Source organism: Mytilus edulis, chromosome 3, assembly GCF_963676685.1.
Source record: "Mytilus edulis chromosome 3, xbMytEdul2.2, whole genome shotgun sequence".
In the NCBI taxonomy this organism is placed as follows: Eukaryota; Metazoa; Mollusca; class Bivalvia; order Mytilida; family Mytilidae; genus Mytilus; species Mytilus edulis.
In genome coordinates, this window is record NC_092346.1 from 50745062 (window position 1) to 50768718 (window position 23657).

The 23657-nt window shown below is 36.2% G+C and overlaps 1 long non-coding RNA gene across 1 annotated transcript; it reads left to right on the forward strand.

Moving 5' to 3' along the window:
• The first annotated feature begins 4233 nt into the window (after nt 1–4233).
• Nucleotides 4234–20527, forward strand: LOC139516730 (uncharacterized). Its single transcript, XR_011663015.1, has 3 exons — nt 4234–4369; nt 5490–5597; nt 20370–20527. It is a non-coding gene; the product is annotated as an uncharacterized lncRNA (long non-coding RNA).
• Nucleotides 20528–23657: the final 3130 nt, after the last annotated feature.

The window sequence follows — 23657 nt, forward strand, 5'->3', positions numbered from 1 at the left end:
ACCGTAGTGGCTGGATCCGCCATCCCTGTATAGTGTATATAGACTCTATATATATGACGAACTAATATGTAAGACAAACCAAATATAACAGAAAGTTTTGTTTAAAGTCAACATGTCCATTACAACAACCGATAAGTTTAATCTATTCCCTTCTTCTTCTTCTCGAAATAATGCCCACCCGGCTCAACATGATTCGGATGATGCGGATGATTCTGGCAAGTTTCGCATGGTTAAACACAAATAAAAACAGGTCAAACAAATTGTTCTGTTGATTTAGTTTAAGCTTTAGGTCACTTGAGACTTAAATTATTATGTCGTTTATTGAGACCCACTGGAAAGAAATGCACCGCTATCCGGTGTAAATGTCATTACTGCGTCAACAGAATTGATTTCTCTTGCATGTGTTTTTAATTCCGGCATTTAAAAGTGTAAGAATAAATTGATTTCTTGTACCAAAATACCGTGTGTTGCACTTTTGTTTTTGTGTTAAAACATGTTAAATGCACTTTTGTTTTTGTGTTAAATGTTAAATGATTATAATTACATGGATGTCATGGATGTCTAAATATATAGTTAAGCATTAGATGAATTGCATTTATTTCAAACATGTCGCAAACATGTCAGAATAGTTATCAAAGGTACCAGGATGATAATTTAGTACGCCTTACAGTGGAGTTCGCGTATATACACGTTGTGCGATGGGGATGCCTGGTTCCGAAACGGCTCTTGAAGAACTAATGTGTCGTATAGTTGGGGATTTCTTACAAAAAGATTGCGTAGCGAAGTTGGCAGATGACTTATTTTGTGTCGGTAATACCCCGGAGGAGCTTTTATACAATTGGGAATGCGTTCTTCAGTTGCTACAAAAATCAGGAGTTTGCCTATCACCTAGCAAAACTGTCATTTGCCCAAAATCGATAACAATCCTAGGTTGGATTTGGTCACAGGCAGGGGCGGGTCCAGGTAAGGGCGTAATGGGCGTACGCCCCCCCCTTTAAAAAAAAAAAAAAAAAAAAAAACTATCGTTATAATCTGCTAGTATTGTATTGAATGATGGCAATTTATCATATTCATTAATTAAACACATACTCTGATTTCTTTTTATATTTACCCAATTTGATGGGTCATCATCAACCGTAAAATTTCGTTTCTCGGAGTCCGGCGTGTTCGACTCTGCGATTAGTATCCATTGTTGTTGATGTGATAAAGAATTCGCAAAGATGTCGATGTCAAAAACAAAACGTCAAAAGACCTTAAAATCGTATCAAGGTGTCTTGGACACCTTTTTTAAACAATCAAAACGGTAAGTAAATCAGTATAATACATGAATTTAAAACCCGAACTTAATCAAAAATAGAGGGATTACTTCATAATTTGATGCTTAATTGTTGAAATTCAGGAGCTTCTGAGCTTTCCCATGGACCCTCAACCGTAATCACGCCTCTCGTTCATAAAATCCAGGCCTAGGTATTAATGTTAAGTTACTCCTTATACCCTTGAGTTTAGAATTTCTCGTTATTGGTCTACTGCTGTTAAGATCCATCCAATCATTTTAATATACCATAGACAATTAATGAAGAAAACTCGGCATAAAAAATGTCACACCCTGACACTTTAACTATAAAATATACATGCTCCAAGTCAGGAACCGTTACATTAGTGCAATTCTCTATTATTTTATGTTTTTAAGCCAAAAAAGGTCCAAAAAAATTTTCGCCTCGCTTCGCTCGGCGAAATATTTTATTCTACGCCCCCCCTTTCAAATATCCTGGACACGCCCCTGACAGGGTTCAATTTCCGCTAGCACACAGAGTAGTAACACTAGACTCGTGTCCCGTTCCAGACACTGTGTGGGGTCTTCGATCATTTATCGGTGCGTACAAGATGCTAAGCAGCGTCATACCCAATTGTTCCAACTTAATAGCCCCATAAGAAGAGAAAATAAGTGGTATGAAATCAGCTGACAAAATTATTTGGTCCGACATGCTAAGAGAACATTTCGAGTTTGCCCAAAAGTCTCTGAGCTCCCGTAAAGCCATCACGCTACCTAAATGCAGTGATCAACTGTGGATAGTCACAGACGGATCTGTCACTAAACGCGGTATAAGAGCGACCCTATATATTAATCGTGACGGTAAAGTTTCCTTAGCAGGATTTTTCAGTGCTAAGTTGCGTAAACATTAAGTGTGTTGTGGCTACCGTGTGAAATCGAAGCGCTTTCCATTGCCGCTAATGTCAAACATTTCAGTCCCTTTACTATTCAGTCAAAACTGCCAGCTAATGTGTTGACAGACAGTAAACCATGCGTACAGGGCTTTGAAAAACTATGTCGTGGTGAATTTTCGGCCAGTCCGCGTGTCACATCGTTTCTTTCAGTTGTAAGCAGCCGATACCAGGTCAGTGTCAATCATTTATCCGGTCGTGCAAATATTCCATCCGACTTGGAGCAGAAACGCTTTTGTACATAGCCTAATTGTCAGTTCTGTTGCTTTATATCGCGTATCGAAGATTCTGTCGTACGAGCCGTAAGCATTCTAGACGTTCTCAATGACGAATTGTGCCTACCTTTCACCACAAGGTCGCAGCCTGGATTAATATTCAATCAGAATGCCCTGATCTTCGGCGCATTCACGATCATTTAAAACAAGGTACTCGACCCTCCAAAAAACTGACAAACATCAGAGATGTCTAACGTTACCTGAATGTTGCATCAATCGCCAAAGACGGTTTGTTAGTTGTTCGGCGTTGTGATCCTCTTGCTCCACCCAACGAATTGATCATTGTTCCACGTACCGTTCTTGACGGACTCGTCACCGCTCTACATATTAAGTTGGACCATCCGTCAAAACACCAATTAAACCTCGTTTTAAAACGTCACTTTTACGCTTTAGATATGCCAAAGGCGGCTTTAAAACGGTTCCTAAAGCCTCGTCGAACAGTCTTCAGATGACCCACCGGACTTGGTTGGCATATCTTACGTGGCCGACGTTCTTAAGTGCAACCGTCAACTCATCCTGGTCGTCAGAGAAACTGTAACGTCGTACACTAGTACATGCTTTATCAAAGACGAAAGAGCTTGAAGACGAGTTACTTCGTGAGGAACGCGATCATTCTCCTCTATCTGAAAATACACTAGTTATTGCTACCATGAGACTTAATTCAAGGCTTCGCCAACGCGGATTGTCCTTCCGCGAACTATGGACTCAAAGAAGTCAGTTTACTCATGAACAATTGCCAATTTCTGACATAAACCTTATTCGCGCACAGCACGAGGCTCGCAATAAAAATCACGGATTTAGCGAAATTTCTAAATGCAGTCGACCCGGTCGTCCGATCCCTGATATTGCTATAGGGGATTTGGTTTACCTTTATACCGACAGGTCAAAACCCGAATCGAGAGATCGGTACCTTGTTGTAGCGCGTGATGGCGATTGGTGTTTCATCAAAAAAATTCTCAGGTAATTAAATCCGCACCTCGTCCTACAAAGTAAAACTTTCGGAATGTTATAAAGTTTTAAACACTATAAGTGTCCATCAAAATCTAAGATATTCTCAGAACGTATACAATCAGGAGTCTGATTCTGATGACTATGATGAATATTGGGTTGTTAACTTAAAGATACGTCATATTTCATTTACTGCTCATTTTATGTTTAATACAATGTTTACGCACAGTATTTTTTGTTTAACTACTTTAACAATATTTATATATACATTCATTTGATTGCATTCGATCTGAGACTACTATAACACATAGTGTTATAGTAGTCTCAGATTCGATGAAAATATAGAGAATTTAAAGGAGAAAAGAAATGTCAGTATTATTTTGTTTCGTATAGTTATGTGTTTAGTTTATGCATATTGATAACATTTATTTTCATTCATGTTTTTACGGTAGGCACTTAAAGTTAACCATCGAGAGACGTTAACCACCGAGAGTCGGTTTTTAGACCAGCCCAGTGCACCTAAGCACGCCTACTTTTGGAGCTCTTTAGTATGAAGATAAGAAAAATATACGAAATTACGGAACTATGTACCCTGTTTTATCCTTGTTGTTGGTGTTTCTTGCGCATGCGCACAAAGCACGGTGATAGTTACGGTTACTGACTCAGGAACCTTGTATATTATATACCTCGGTTTACAGACGTTTAATAAACTGGATCCCTGTTGTGTTCACTTATCGATACACTACGATGGAATTACGGACCAGTTTAACATAAACATGGTATTAACATAGATAGACAGCTGATAATCATAATTGATTAAGAAATAACCTGGAAGAAGAAATGAGTTAACTATTGATTATAACAGAGACGAGAATGCCATCGTGTTTGTTCTGCTAAAAAAAGCAGGAACATTGGAGTTTATGGTTAGATTTTAAATATTTATTGTCTCCAAACTGGGTAAATTTGATATAGTAACAACCCCCCCCCCTTTTTTTTTTTAAAATAACTCGAGAACCACATATCGCGATCGCTTAACAAAGTAACAATAAGAAATAATAATGGTTAGTTTCAAGAATAATTAATCGTCAAAACTTTTCCCCTCCCCGACATCAAAGGAAGTTAATTGTATTATCCCAAAATTAGACCAAATTATTATGATATAAGGACGTCTTGACAGGCTATTATTTTATTTTGTTTTGTTGGGTTATTTTTTGCTTTGACGTCTTCCTCCTGTATGAAAAAAAAACATAATAGACCCCCCCCTTTCCCCCATGATAATATAGCTTTTTAAGAAGTCATAATTATTTGGACAACCCTGAATATATTTCAGACAGACTCTTCTCTAAAAAAATGTAAACATGATTTGAGAGAAATCTTTGGAATAGTTTTTTAAATGATTTAATTATTATGTCATGTATATAATTAACATTAACATAGTTATAAACTGAGACTACTAGTATAACACATAGTGTTATAGTAGTCTCAGCTATAAACTTTCCATTGTATTGACCAATATGACTAACTCATATGCTCTTTCCCATAAATGTCACAATATCAATATATTACAGTAAAACTGATAGTTTGATGACATTGTTTAAGACTATTGACCTCAGGTCAGCCTAAACTGAGTTTTAAACTGTAATTTATTCATTAAAACAGTTCAAGACATGTACCTTCTGAAATGTGATTGCATCAAAATTAAACCTAAGGCATAACATACTTAGTGTGCAGGAAGTGCCACCAAATAAATACTGATTTGTAAAATTAGATTATTATATTTGTGAAGTCAAAGATATTATAGCTAGTTATAACTGGTTTTAGATATAAATCTGAGTAAAAGGTTGATTTATATGTGCTCTTTCATGTTTAGATTATAATTTAAATTTAATCTTTTGAAGTTTTTTTTATAATATTAAGACATTAAAATCACAATTATTTATTTATACACAAAAAAATAATTTTTGTCCTTTTTTAGTTGAATGACTGTACACAAACATTATACACACATAATTTTGATAATTCTGTAATGTTTTTTTTCTATAGCCCCAGAATGTGACAAAAGACTTATTAATCCAGATTTACAAAAAATAGAAATAGTTCAGCTACCATAAGACTGCTATGACAAAAATTCTGCAGTTTCCAGAATTTGAGGTAGAGTATAGTTAGGAATAGTTTGATTATGCAGATGCTTAGTTTGCCATAAACAATTATGCCCTTGATACAAAAGCAGAGGAAACAAAAAAGTATGAAAATAGTTGAAAAAAGTAATCATTATTACCTAGTCATATACTGTAAATAGAAAAAGAGAAAAGCACTGGTTATGATTTGGTATTTTTAATAGCATTATCGATTCATTTGTCCATAACTTGGAATATATACTGGATTGAGCTTGACATTTATTTAATATCATTGACACATGGTTGCAAGAAATGAAAGATGGTAATTTAAACCTAGCAATTTTATTAAGATTTAAAAAAAAGTTTTTGATTTGGTAGAATATGACTTTCTTTGTTTAAAGCTCGACATGTATGGATTTAGTGAGACTACTGTTAGTTTTTTTAAGTCGTACCTGAATAACAAAAGGTATACATTTGTAATGTTAACTCTGAACAACAACATGTAAAATTTGGTGTTCCCCAATGTTCTATACCTTGTCCTCTATTGTTTGTGCTATTTATAAATGACCTTCCCTTATGCATTAAAAATTGTGAAACAGACCAATATCGTTGTAATTGCTGATGACACCACTATTCATAAATCAGGGGGAAACATCTAGAAAATATAAATGATGATGTTCAAGAAGATTTATACAGGGTTGAAGAGTGGTGTAAAATGAATAACATGTTCATAGATGCAAATGAAACAAAATGTTTGATTACTGGAACAAAGCAGAAACTATTCAGACTTTTCAACCAAACTTGATAATAAATTAAAGTATTACAAAATTCTTCATGTGAAAAAATATTAGTTTCAAAATTGACAGCCCACTAAGTAACTGGAGAAATCAAATTGACTAAGGTTGTGCTAATATATCATCCAGAATATACCATCTTTCTTAAATACATTTTTTTTTATATAACTGCAAGAAAACATAATACAATGGGTGTTCTGCCCCTAATTGACTACTGTTGTATTATTTGGGATGAATGTAAAAATTGAGGGATAACAAGAATTTTAAAAATCCAAAAAAAGGACAGCATGATAAATTCTAGATGCAGATCCGTTATCCCTCTTGGTATATAGGAGCACTATATTCTATGTTAACCTCCGACAGTAGGTATAAACAAATACTGTTGATAGACGGTATATAGGAGCACTATATTCCATGTTAACCACCGACGGTAGGTATAGACTAAATACTGTTGATAGACGGTATATAGGAGCACTATATTGTATATTAACTACCCACAGTAGGTATAGATTAATACTGTTGATAGACGGTATATAGGAGCACTATATTGTATGTTAACCACCGACGGTAGGTATAGACAAATACTGTTGATAGACAGTATATAGGAGCACTATATTGTATGTTAACTACCGACAGTAGGTATAGACACATACTGTTGATAGACGGTATATAGGAGCACTATATTGTATGTTAGCTACCGACAGTAGGTATAGACACATTCTGTTGATAGACGGTATATAGGAGCACTATATTGTATGTTAGCTACCGACAGTAGGTATAGACAAATACTGTTGATAGACGGTATATAGGAGCTCTATATTGTATGTTAACTACCGACGGTAGGTATAGACAAATACTGTTGATAGACGGTATATAAGAGCACTATATTGTATGTTAACCACCGACGGTAGATATAGACAAATACTGTTGATAGACGGTATATAGGAGCACTATATTGTATGTTAACTACCGACGGTAGGTATAGACAAATACTGTTGATAGATGGTATATAGGAGCACTATATTGTATGTTAACCACCGACGGTAGGTATAGACAAATACTGTTGATAGATGGTATATAGGAGCACTATATTGTATGTTAACTACCGACGGTAGGTATAGACAAATACTGTTGATAGACGGTATATAGGAGCACTATATTGTATGTTAAGTACCGACAGTAGGTATAGACACATACTGTTGATAGACGGTATATAGGAGCACTATATTGTATGTTAACCACCGACGGTAGGTATAGACAAATACTGTTGATAGACGGTATATGGGAGCACTATATTGTATGTTAACCACCGACGGTAGGTATAGACATATACTGTTGATAGATGGTATATAGGAGCACTATATTGTATGTTAACTACCGACAGTAGGTATAGACAAATACTGTTGATAGACATCAACGGTATATGGGAGCACTATATTGTATGTTAACCACCGACGGTAGGTATAGACAAATACTGTTGATAGACGGTATATAGGAGCACTATATTCTATGTTAACTACCGACGGTAGGTATAGACAAATACTGTTGATAGACGGTATATAGGAGCACCATATTGTATGTTAACCACTGACGGTAGGTATAGCCAAATACTGTTGATAGACGGTATATAGGAGCACTACATGTATATCTTATGTTAACCACCGACGGTAGGTATAGACAAATACTGGTGATAGACGGTATATAGGAGCAACTACCGACAGTAGGTATAGACAGATACTGTTGATAGACGGTATCAAAGAGCACTATATTGTATGTTAACCAGCGACGGTAGGTATAGACAAATATTGTTGATAAACGGTATATAGGAGCACTATATTGTATGTTAACTACCGACAGTAGGTATAGACAAATACTGTTGATAGACGGTATATAGGAGCACTATATCTTATGTTAACCACCGACGGTAGGTATAGACAAATACTGGTGATAGACGGTAAATAAGAGCAATATATTGTATGTTAACCACCGACGGTAGGTATAGACAAATACTGGTGATAGACAGTATATAGGAGCACTATATTCTATGTTAACCACTGACGGTAGGTATAGCCAAATACTGTTGATAGACGATATATAGGAGCACTATATCTTATGTTAACCACCGACGGTAGGTATAGACAAATACTGGTGATAGACGGTATATAGGAGCACTATATTGTATGTTAACTACCGACGGTAGGTATAGACAAATACTGTTGATAGATGGTATATAGGAGCACTATATTGTATGTTAACCACCGACGGTAGGTATAGACAAATACTGTTGATAGATGGTATATAGGAGCACTATATTGTATGTTAACTACCGACGGTAGGTATAGACAAATACTGTTGATAGACGGTATATAGGAGCACTATATTGTATGTTAAGTACCGACAGTAGGTATAGACACATACTGTTGATAGACGGTATATAGGAGCACTATATTGTATGTTAACCACCGACGGTAGGTATAGACAAATACTGTTGATAGACGGTATATGGGAGCACTATATTGTATGTTAACCACCGACGGTAGGTATAGACATATACTGTTGATAGATGGTATATAGGAGCACTATATTGTATGTTAACTACCGACAGTAGGTATAGACAAATACTGTTGATAGACATCAACGGTATATGGGAGCACTATATTGTATGTTAACCACCGACGGTAGGTATAGACAAATACTGTTGATAGACGGTATATAGGAGCACTATATTCTATGTTAACTACCGACGGTAGGTATAGACAAATACTGTTGATAGACGGTATATAGAAGCACCATATTGTATGTTAACCACTGACGGTAGGTATAGCCAAATACTGTTGATAGACGGTATATAGGAGCACTATATCTTATGTTAACCACCGACGGTAGGTATAGACAAATACTGGTGATAGACGGTATATAGGAGCAACTACCGACAGTAGGTATAGACAGATACTGTTGATAGACGGTATCAAAGAGCACTATATTGTATGTTAACCAGCGACGGTAGGTATAGACAAATATTGTTGATAAACGGTATATAGGAGCACTATATTGTATGTTAACTACCGACAGTAGGTATAGACAAATACTGTTGATAGACGGTATATAGGAGCAGTATATCTTATGTTAACCACCGACGGTAGGTATAGACAAATACTGGTGATAGACGGTATATAGGAGCAACTACCGACAGTAGGTATAGACAGATACTGTTGATAGACGGTATCAAAGAGCACTATATTGTATGTTAACCAGCGACGGTAGGTATAGACAAATATTGTTGATAAACGGTATATAGGAGCACTATATTGTATGTTAACTACCGACAGTAGGTATAGACAAATACTGTTGATAGACGGTATATAGGAGCACTATATTGTATGTTAACCACCGACGGTAGGTATAGACAAATTCTGTTGATAGATGGTATATAGGAGCACTATATTGTATGTTAACTACCGACGGTAGGTATAGACAAATACTGTTGAAAGACAGTATATAGGAGCACTATATTGTATGTTAACTACCAACAGTAGGTATAGACACATACTGTTGATACACGGTATATAGGAGCACTATATTGTATGTTAACTACCGACGGTAGGTATAGACAAATACTGTTGATAGACGGTATATAGGAGCACTATATTGTATGTTAACTACCGACGGTAGGTATAGACAAATACTGTTGATAGACGGTATATAGGAGCACTATATCTTATGTTAACCACCGACGGTAGGTATAGACAAATACTGGTGATAGACGGTAAATAAGAGCAATATATTGTATGTTAACCACCGACGGTAGGTATAGACAAATACTGGTGATAGACAGTATATAGGAGCACTATATTCTATGTTAACCACTGACGGTAGGTATAGCCAAATACTGTTGATAGACGGTATATAGGAGCACTATATCTTATGTTAACCACCGACGGTAGGTATAGACAAATACTGGTGATAGACGGTAAATAAGAGCAATATATTGTATGTTAACCACCGACGGTAGGTATAGACTAAATACTGTTGATAGACGGTATATAGGAGCACTATATTGTATATTAACTACCCACAGTAGGTATAGATTAATACTGTTGATAGACGGTATATAGGAGCACTATATAATTATTGTATGTTAACCACCGACGGTAGGTATAGACAAATACTGTTCATAGACGGTATATAGGAGCACTATATTGTATGTTAACTACCGACAGTAGGTATAGACAGATACTGTTGATAGACGGTATATAGGAGCACTATATTGTATGTTAACTACCGACAGTAGGTATAGACAAATACTGTTGATAGACGGTATATAGGAGCACTATATTGTATGTTAACCACCGACGGTAGGTATAGACAAATTCTGTTGATAGATGGTATATAGGAGCACTATATTGTATGTTAACTACCGACGGTAGGTATAGACAAATACTGTTGAAAGACAGTATATAGGAGCACTATATTGTATGTTAACTACCAACAGTAGGTATAGACACATACTGTTGATACACGGTATATAGGAGCACTATATTGTATGTTAACTACCGACGGTAGGTATAGACAAATACTGTTGATAGACGGTATATAGGAGCACTATATTGTATGTTAACTACCGACGGTAGGTATAGACAAATACTGTTGATAGACGGTATATAGGAGCACTATATCTTATGTTAACCACCGACGGTAGGTATAGACAAATACTGGTGATAGACGGTAAATAAGAGCAATATATTGTATGTTAACCACCGACGGTAGGTATAGACAAATACTGGTGATAGACAGTATATAGGAGCACTATATTCTATGTTAACCACTGACGGTAGGTATAGCCAAATACTGTTGATAGACGGTATATAGGAGCACTATATCTTATGTTAACCACCGACGGTAGGTATAGACAAATACTGGTGATAGACGGTAAATAAGAGCAATATATTGTATGTTAACCACCGACGGTAGGTATAGACTAAATACTGTTGATAGACGGTATATAGGAGCACTATATTGTATATTAACTACCCACAGTAGGTATAGATTAATACTGTTGATAGACGGTATATAGGAGCACTATATAATTATTGTATGTTAACCACCGACGGTAGGTATAGACAAATACTGTTCATAGACGGTATATAGGAGCACTATATTGTATGTTAACTACCGACAGTAGGTATAGACAGATACTGTTGATAGACGGTATATAGGAGCACTATATTGTATGTTAACTACCGACAGTAGGTATAGACAAATACTGTTGATAGACGGTATATAGGAGCACTATATTGTATGTTAACCACCGACGGTAGGTATAGACAAATTCTGTTGATAGATGGTATATAGGAGCACTATATTGTATGTTAACTACCGACGGTAGGTATAGACAAATACTGTTGAAAGACAGTATATAGGAGCACTATATTGTATGTTAACTACCAACAGTAGGTATAGACACATACTGTTGATACACGGTATATAGGAGCACTATATTGTATGTTAACTACCGACGGTAGGTATAGACAAATACTGTTGATAGACGGTATATAGGAGCACTATATTGTATGTTAACTACCGACGGTAGGTATAGACAAATACTGTTGATAGACGGTATATAGGAGCACTATATCTTATGTTAACCACCGACGGTAGGTATAGACAAATACTGGTGATAGACGGTAAATAAGAGCAATATATTGTATGTTAACCACCGACGGTAGGTATAGACAAATACTGGTGATAGACAGTATATAGGAGCACTATATTCTATGTTAACCACTGACGGTAGGTATAGCCAAATACTGTTGATAGACGGTATATAGGAGCACTATATCTTATGTTAACCACCGACGGTAGGTATAGACAAATACTGGTGATAGACGGTAAATAAGAGCAATATATTGTATGTTAACCACCGACGGTAGGTATAGACTAAATACTGTTGATAGACGGTATATAGGAGCACTATATTGTATATTAACTACCCACAGTAGGTATAGATTAATACTGTTGATAGACGGTATATAGGAGCACTATATAATTATTGTATGTTAACCACCGACGGTAGGTATAGACAAATACTGTTCATAGACGGTATATAGGAGCACTATATTGTATGTTAACTACCGACAGTAGGTATAGACAGATACTGTTGATAGACGGTATATAGGAGCACTATATTGTATGTTAACTACCGACAGTAGGTATAGACAGATACTGTTGATAGACGGTATATAGGAGCACTATATCTTATGTTAACCACCGACGGTAGGTATAGACAAATACTGGTGATAGACGGTATATAGGAGCACTATATTGTATGTTAACCACCGACGGTAGGTATAGACAAATACTGTTGATAGATGGTATATAGGAGCACTATATTGTATGTTAACCACCGACGGTAGGTATAGACAAATACTGTTGATAGATGGTATATAGGAGCACTATATTGTATGTTAACTACCGACGGTAGGTATAGACAAATACTGTTGATAGACGGTATATAGGAGCACTATATTGTATGTTAAGTACCGACAGTAGGTATAGACACATACTGTTGATAGACGGTATATAGGAGCACTATATTGTATGTTAACCACCGACGGTAGGTATAGACAAATACTGTTGATAGACGGTATATGGGAGCACTATATTGTATGTTAACCACCGACGGTAGGTATAGACATATACTGTTGATAGATGGTATATAGGAGCACTATATTGTATGTTAACTACCGACAGTAGGTATAGACAAATACTGTTGATAGACATCAACGGTATATGGGAGCACTATATTGTATGTTAACCACCGACGGTAGGTATAGACAAATACTGTTGATAGACGGTATATAGGAGCACTATATTCTATGTTAACTACCGACGGTAGGTATAGACAAATACTGTTGATAGACGGTATATAGGAGCACCATATTGTATGTTAACCACTGACGGTAGGTATAGCCAAATACTGTTGATAGACGGTATATAGGAGCACTATATCTTATGTTAACCACCGACGGTAGGTATAGACAAATACTGGTGATAGACGGTATATAGGAGCAACTACCGACAGTAGGTATAGACAGATACTGTTGATAGACGGTATCAAAGAGCACTATATTGTATGTTAACCAGCGACGGTAGGTATAGACAAATATTGTTGATAAACGGTATATAGGAGCACTATATTGTATGTTAACTACCGACAGTAGGTATAGACAAATACTGTTGATAGACGGTATATAGGAGCACTATATCTTATGTTAACCACCGACGGTAGGTATAGACAAATACTGGTGATAGACGGTATATAGGAGCAACTACCGACAGTAGGTATAGACAAATACTGTTGATAGACATCAACGGTATATGGGAGCACTATATTGTATGTTAACCACCGACGGTAGGTATAGACAAATACTGTTGATAGACGGTATATAGGAGCACTATATTCTATGTTAACTACCGACGGTAGGTATAGACAAATACTGTTGATAGACGGTATATAGGAGCACCATATTGTATGTTAACCACTGACGGTAGGTATAGCCAAATACTGTTGATAGACGGTATATAGGAGCACTATATCTTATGTTAACCACCGACGGTAGGTATAGACAAATACTGGTGATAGACGGTATATAGGAGCAACTACCGACAGTAGGTATAGACAAATATTGTTGATAAACGGTATATAGGAGCACTATATTGTATGTTAACTACCGACAGTAGGTATAGACAAATACTGTTGATAGACGGTATATAGGAGCACTATATTCTATGTTAACTACCGACGGTAGGTATAGACAAATACTGTTGATAGACGGTATATAGAAGCACCATATTGTATGTTAACCACTGACGGTAGGTATAGCCAAATACTGTTGATAGACGGTATATAGGAGCACTATATCTTATGTTAACCACCGACGGTAGGTATAGACAAATACTGGTGATAGACGGTATATAGGAGCAACTACCGACAGTAGGTATAGACAGATACTGTTGATAGACGGTATCAAAGAGCACTATATTGTATGTTAACCAGCGACGGTAGGTATAGACAAATATTGTTGATAAACGGTATATAGGAGCACTATATTGTATGTTAACTACCGACAGTAGGTATAGACAAATACTGTTGATAGACGGTATATAGGAGCAGTATATCTTATGTTAACCACCGACGGTAGGTATAGACAAATACTGGTGATAGACGGTATATAGGAGCAACTACCGACAGTAGGTATAGACAGATACTGTTGATAGACGGTATCAAAGAGCACTATATTGTATGTTAACCAGCGACGGTAGGTATAGACAAATATTGTTGATAAACGGTATATAGGAGCACTATATTGTATGTTAACTACCGACAGTAGGTATAGACAAATACTGTTGATAGACGGTATATAGGAGCACTATATTGTATGTTAACCACCGACGGTAGGTATAGACAAATTCTGTTGATAGATGGTATATAGGAGCACTATATTGTATGTTAACTACCGACGGTAGGTATAGACAAATACTGTTGAAAGACAGTATATAGGAGCACTATATTGTATGTTAACTACCAACAGTAGGTATAGACACATACTGTTGATACACGGTATATAGGAGCACTATATTGTATGTTAACTACCGACGGTAGGTATAGACAAATACTGTTGATAGACGGTATATAGGAGCACTATATTGTATGTTAACTACCGACGGTAGGTATAGACAAATACTGTTGATAGACGGTATATAGGAGCACTATATCTTATGTTAACCACCGACGGTAGGTATAGACAAATACTGGTGATAGACGGTAAATAAGAGCAATATATTGTATGTTAACCACCGACGGTAGGTATAGACAAATACTGGTGATAGACAGTATATAGGAGCACTATATTCTATGTTAACCACTGACGGTAGGTATAGCCAAATACTGTTGATAGACGGTATATAGGAGCACTATATCTTATGTTAACCACCGACGGTAGGTATAGACAAATACTGGTGATAGACGGTAAATAAGAGCAATATATTGTATGTTAACCACCGACGGTAGGTATAGACTAAATACTGTTGATAGACGGTATATAGGAGCACTATATTGTATATTAACTACCCACAGTAGGTATAGATTAATACTGTTGATAGACGGTATATAGGAGCACTATATAATTATTGTATGTTAACCACCGACGGTAGGTATAGACAAATACTGTTCATAGACGGTATATAGGAGCACTATATTGTATGTTAACTACCGACAGTAGGTATAGACAGATACTGTTGATAGACGGTATATAGGAGCACTATATTGTATGTTAACTACCGACAGTAGGTATAGACAAATACTGTTGATAGACGGTATATAGGAGCACTATATTGTATGTTAACCACCGACGGTAGGTATAGACAAATTCTGTTGATAGATGGTATATAGGAGCACTATATTGTATGTTAACTACCGACGGTAGGTATAGACAAATACTGTTGAAAGACAGTATATAGGAGCACTATATTGTATGTTAACTACCAACAGTAGGTATAGACACATACTGTTGATACACGGTATATAGGAGCACTATATTGTATGTTAACTACCGACGGTAGGTATAGACAAATACTGTTGATAGACGGTATATAGGAGCACTATATTGTATGTTAACTACCGACGGTAGGTATAGACAAATACTGTTGATAGACGGTATATAGGAGCACTATATCTTATGTTAACCACCGACGGTAGGTATAGACAAATACTGGTGATAGACGGTAAATAAGAGCAATATATTGTATGTTAACCACCGACGGTAGGTATAGACAAATACTGGTGATAGACAGTATATAGGAGCACTATATTCTATGTTAACCACTGACGGTAGGTATAGCCAAATACTGTTGATAGACGGTATATAGGAGCACTATATCTTATGTTAACCACCGACGGTAGGTATAGACAAATACTGGTGATAGACGGTAAATAAGAGCAATATATTGTATGTTAACCACCGACGGTAGGTATAGACTAAATACTGTTGATAGACGGTATATAGGAGCACTATATTGTATATTAACTACCCACAGTAGGTATAGATTAATACTGTTGATAGACGGTATATAGGAGCACTATATAATTATTGTATGTTAACCACCGACGGTAGGTATAGACAAATACTGTTCATAGACGGTATATAGGAGCACTATATTGTATGTTAACTACCGACAGTAGGTATAGACAGATACTGTTGATAGACGGTATATAGGAGCACTATATTGTATGTTAACTACCGACAGTAGGTATAGACAAATACTGTTGATAGACGGTATATAGGAGCACTATATTGTATGTTAACCACCGACGGTAGGTATAGACAAATTCTGTTGATAGATGGTATATAGGAGCACTATATTGTATGTTAACTACCGACGGTAGGTATAGACAAATACTGTTGAAAGACAGTATATAGGAGCACTATATTGTATGTTAACTACCAACAGTAGGTATAGACACATACTGTTGATACACGGTATATAGGAGCACTATATTGTATGTTAACTACCGACGGTAGGTATAGACAAATACTGTTGATAGACGGTATATAGGAGCACTATATTGTATGTTAACTACCGACGGTAGGTATAGACAAATACTGTTGATAGACGGTATATAGGAGCACTATATCTTATGTTAACCACCGACGGTAGGTATAGACAAATACTGGTGATAGACGGTAAATAAGAGCAATATATTGTATGTTAACCACCGACGGTAGGTATAGACAAATACTGGTGATAGACAGTATATAGGAGCACTATATTCTATGTTAACCACTGACGGTAGGTATAGCCAAATACTGTTGATAGACGGTATATAGGAGCACTATATCTTATGTTAACCACCGACGGTAGGTATAGACAAATACTGGTGATAGACGGTAAATAAGAGCAATATATTGTATGTTAACCACCGACGGTAGGTATAGACTAAATACTGTTGATAGACGGTATATAGGAGCACTATATTGTATATTAACTACCCACAGTAGGTATAGATTAATACTGTTGATAGACGGTATATAGGAGCACTATATAATTATTGTATGTTAACCACCGACGGTAGGTATAGACAAATACTGTTCATAGACGGTATATAGGAGCACTATATTGTATGTTAACTACCGACAGTAGGTATAGACAGATACTGTTGATAGACGGTATATAGGAGCACTATATTGTATGTTAACTACCGACAGTAGGTATAGACAGATACTGTTGATAGACGGTATATAGGAGCACTATATCTTATGTTAACCACCGACGGTAGGTATAGACAAATACTGGTGATAGACGGTATATAGGAGCACTATATTGTATGTTAACCACCGACGGTAGGTATAGACAAATACTGTTGATAGATGGTATATAGGAGCACTATATTGTATGTTAACCACCGACGGTAGGTATAGACAAATACTGTTGATAGATGGTATATAGGAGCACTATATTGTATGTTAACTACCGACGGTAGGTATAGACAAATACTGTTGATAGACGGTATATAGGAGCACTATATTGTATGTTAAGTACCGACAGTAGGTATAGACACATACTGTTGATAGACGGTATATAGGAGCACTATATTGTATGTTAACCACCGACGGTAGGTATAGACAAATACTGTTGATAGACGGTATATGGGAGCACTATATTGTATGTTAACCACCGACGGTAGGTATAGACATATACTGTTGATAGATGGTATATAGGAGCACTATATTGTATGTTAACTACCGACAGTAGGTATAGACAAATACTGTTGATAGACATCAACGGTATATGGGAGCACTATATTGTATGTTAACCACCGACGGTAGGTATAGACAAATACTGTTGATAGACGGTATATAGGAGCACTATATTCTATGTTAACTACCGACGGTAGGTATAGACAAATACTGTTGATAGACGGTATATAGGAGCACCATATTGTATGTTAACCACTGACGGTAGGTATAGCCAAATACTGTTGATAGACGGTATATAGGAGCACTATATCTTATGTTAACCACCGACGGTAGGTATAGACAAATACTGGTGATAGACGGTATATAGGAGCAACTACCGACAGTAGGTATAGACAGATACTGTTGATAGACGGTATCAAAGAGCACTATATTGTATGTTAACCAGCGACGGTAGGTATAGACAAATATTGTTGATAAACGGTATATAGGAGCACTATATTGTATGTTAACTACCGACAGTAGGTATAGACAAATACTGTTGATAGACGGTATATAGGAGCACTATATCTTATGTTAACCACCGACGGTAGGTATAGACAAATACTGGTGATAGACGGTATATAGGAGCAACTACCGACAGTAGGTATAGACAGATACTGTTGATAGACGGTATCAAAGAGCACTATATTGTATGTTAACTACCGACGGTAGGTATAGACAAATACTGTTGAAAGACAGTATATAGGAGCACTATATTGTATGTTAACTACCAACAGTAGGTATAGACACATACTGTTGATAGACGGTATATAGGAGCACTATATCTTATGTTAACCACCGACGGTAGGTATAGACAAATACTGGTGATAGACGGTATATAGGAGCAACTACCGACAGTAGGTATAGACAGATACTGTTGATAGACGGTATCAAAGAGCACTATATTGTATGTTAACCAGCGACGGTAGGTATAGACAAATATTGTTGATAAACGGTATATAGGAGCACTATATTGTATGTTAACTACCGACAGTAGGTATAGACACATACTGTTGATACACGGTATATAGGAGCACTATATTGTATGTTAACTACCGACGGTAGGTATAGACAAATACTGTTGATAGACGGTATATAGGAGCACTATATTGTATGTTAACTACCGATGGTAGGTATAGACAAATACTGTTGATAGACGGTATATAGGAGCACTATATCTTATGTTAACCACCGACGGTAGGTATAGACAAATACTGGTGATAGACGGTAAATAAGAGCAATATATTGTATGTTAACCACCGACGGTAGGTATAGACAAATACTGGTGATAGACAGTATATAGGAGCACTATATTCTATGTTAACCACTGACGGTAGGTATAGCCAAATACTGTTGATAGACGGTATATAGGAGCACTATATCTTATGTTAACCACCGACGGTAGGTATAGACAAATACTGGTGATAGATGGTAAATAAGAGCAATATATTGTATGTTAACCACCGACGGTAGGTATAGACTAAATACTGTTGATAGACGGTATATAGGAGCACTATATTGTATATTAACTACCCACAGTAGGTATAGATTAATACTGTTGATAGACGGTATATAGGAGCACTATATTGTATGTTAACCACCGACGGTAGGTATAGACAAATACTGTTCATAGACGGTATATAGGAGCACTATATTGTATGTTAACTACCGACAGTAGGTATAGACAGATACTGTTGATAGACGGTATATAGGAGCACTATATTGTATGTGAACTACCGACAGTAGGTATAGACAGATACTGTTGATAGACGGTATATAGGAGCACTATATTGTATGTTAACCACCGACGGTAGATATAGACAAATACTGTTGATAGATGGTATATAGGAGCACTATATTGTATGTTAACTACCGACGGTAGGTATTGACAAATACTGTTGATAGATGGTATATAGGAGTATTGTATTTTATGTCAAACATCGACGATAGGTATGGACAAAATCCAACAAATACTGTATACAGACAGTGTATAGAAGTACTGTATTGTATGGTGAACACTGACGGTTGGTATGGACAATTCCTGTATCATGCATCAATTGTAAATAAAAGTATCATGTGAGTGACACAGGCTCATTGAAGCCTCTAGTTTTGATATTATTAATGTGGAGATCTGGTCTAATTTATCATTTTCTCTATTACATGCATGATAACTGCAACAATTTAATTGAAATAAAAGTGATAATATTTCTGTTGTAGGTTATCAAGATTTAGTGTTTCCATACAAGTGACAAAGATTGAACAACAAAAACATCTCAAACTTTACAGGACAGAGTAGACTTTTTTCACTGTGCTTAGTTTTGTCTTTATGTCTAATTTATGATACCTTAAAAAAACCAATAAAATATGGAATAACATTTATTTCTATCTTATAAAGTAGAGTGAAGAAATAAGGGGTCATTGAAAACATAAGAATATATTGCTATCATATATGCAGATCAGCAGCCCATACATTTGCTATAGCAGATAAATATGGGACCAATAATTTCAAGTTTTAAAAAAGACCTTATTAATGTTATGCGAGATACCACCAAAGACCACTAGGTGTTGATCAAATGATATTGTAAATAAGAGGGTTGTCCAAAATATTTCCAACAGCTGTTTGATATACACTACCTTAATCAAACCACAATGGTAAAAAAACAGTTTTGGTCAGTCTTAAAAGAAGCAAATATAATTTAGAAAAAGTGCAAGCTGTTGATAAAAACTACAAATAACTGCCAGTCCTAAATGTGGGTGGAGATTACCATTTAGCACAAATGAGTTTCTGGACTAAAGAAAGTAATTTCGGCACAAACCGATTATACCCTTTCAAAAACTATGTGTAGTCCCTTTTATAAAAGTGGCAGATTATCTTTCTATCTAGAGTATATATGACAACTAACTGCTGCTCCTAGTGACGTTAGTCTTTGGTTTTTGAAAAGATTGGATATATTGTCACAATTCCTTTCTAAGGTACCGGTCTGATAAACAGGAAGTAGCTAGATTAGCTACTAAATATATATGCACACTGAAATATAGTCCCTTAAAATTCCCATGGCTGTGTTCATGTTCAGATACGAACTATGAAAATTTTGTTTATATCTTTAGAGAAGTAAAATCAAGTATGTATGTCTTTAGTTTTGTCAAATTGCTGTCTTGTGTTGTCCTGTTATTAGGTAACAGTACTGATACAATACTGTAAAAATACGGAGATGTGGTATGATTGCCAATGAGACGCCTACATGTATCCACTCAAGTTCAAATAAAGTGGATGTAAGCAGTTATATGCAACCATACAGCCTTCAACAGTTAGAAAAATCATATCAAATAGAATCTTGTAAATAGGTGTTGATCAAATGATATTGTAAATAAGAGGGTTGTATATTTCATGACGGTATAATACTAAACCCCTAACAGGAGGGATTGTGCCTGATATTCATATGATGAAGACATAATCTTTCAATCAGTTTAATTAAGGTCTGGTTCTGGCATGTCAATAACTGCTAGTAGTCTGTTGTTATTTAAGTATTATTGTCATTTTGTTTATTTTCTTTCGTTTCATATTCTGACATCGGACTCAGACTTCTCTTAAACTGAGTTTTACTGGGTTGAGATCTCAAAAAACATGTTTAATCCCGCCGCAATTTTGCGCCTGTCCCAAGTTAGGAGCCTCTGACCTTTGTTAGTCTTGTATGATTTATAATTTTAGTTTCTTGTGTATAATTCGGAGCTTAATATGACGTCTATTATCACTGAACTAGTATACATATTTGTTTAGGGGCCAGCTGACGGACACCTCCGGGTGCGGGAGTTTCTCGCTACATTGAAGATCTATCGGTGGCCTTCGGCTGTTGTTTGCTCTATGGTCGGGTTGTTGTCTCCTTGACACATTCCCCATTTCCATACTCAATTTTATAGTATGATTTAAATCTGCAATAATCACGAAACAATCAGAGACAAGTTTGGGTCTAAATCTGTATGTCCCACATAATCAAATTGACCGAAGAGAGAGGCGAAAGATACTAAAGGCTTATTCAAACACATAAGTCAATAATAAACTGACAAAACCACGGAAAAAAAGAGAAAGATTAAAAAAACAAACAACAGAATGCAAAACACAACAAAGAACATCACAGACTGAACAAAACGAACCTCGCCAAAAAACTGGTGTGACCAAATGACTAATTTATCTCAGCCTTACATTATTTAGCAGACCCTTTATTATACCAAACCAAACAAAGTTCTTTATGGTACAATGTTTTTGATCCATCGGTCTGTCAGTCCTGTTCTCGTTATTGCAACTCCTCTGAAACCACATAACAGAGTTTTATAAATCTTTGTAGATAATGAGGAAATTATGAAATTATCAATTCATTGATTTTCTATATACTCCTACAACAGCTTGTCATAAAATCTGTCTAAAGACCACAACAGAGTTTCATGAATTTTTTAGATAGTTAGGACATGCTATGTAAATTTGCATATTGGCAGAAAATCATGATTAATTTTTTTATGCCCCACCTACGATAGTAAATGGGCATTAGTTTTCCGGTCTATGCGTCTGCTCCTTCGTCCGTTTTCTCGCTTCAGGTTAAATGTTTTGGTCAAGGTAGTTTTTGTTGAAGGTCAGGTCCAATAAACTTGAAACTTAGTACATATGTTTCCAATAATATGTTTTTTTCTAAGCTTAATGCCAAAGAAGGTTTGTTTCCCCTATTTCACGGTCCACTGAACAAAGAAAATGATGGGGCAAGTGGGGAACGGTGTACGATGGACACATTCTTGTTTTTGTCGAGCCTGCGACTTTTGTCGCAGAAAGCTCGACATAGGAATGGTGATCCGGCGGCGGCGGCGACAGCGTTAGTTCACTTCTTAAAACTTTATATTTTAGACGGCGAACGACCTGGATGCTCCATACTTTAGATACAGATGCCTTAAGTTTGGAAGTTTCCGTCTGTCACATGTCCATTGTCCTTGAACTCATTTTCATGGTTCAGTGACTACTTGAAAAAAAGTTAAGAGTTTTTGTAATTTCTCTCATATTATGGGTAACTATGTTTAGTATTTGCGTACCTTGGTCAGCATGTCCATCAGACAGTTTTCACTTGACCTCGCCATCATTTCATGGATCAGTGAAAAGGGTTAAGTTTTTGGTGGTCAACTCTATATCTCAGATACTATATGAAATATGTCTTGTATATTTGGTGTATGGAAGGATTGTAAGGTGTACATGTCCAACTGGCAGGTGTCATCTGATCTTGACCTCATTTCCTTGGTTCAATGGTCAAAGTTAAGCTTTTGAGTTTTGTTCGTTTTTTCTAATACTATATGCAAAAGGTCAACTTTATTTGGTGTCTGGAAATATTTTATGATGTCAGCCTCGCAAGTCTCATTTGACCTTGACCTCATTTGTATTGAATGATTGTAAGGTGTAAATGTATTCCTCATTTTGGTCACATGACCTTGATCTCATTTTCTTTGGTCATGTTATTAATAAGTTTATGT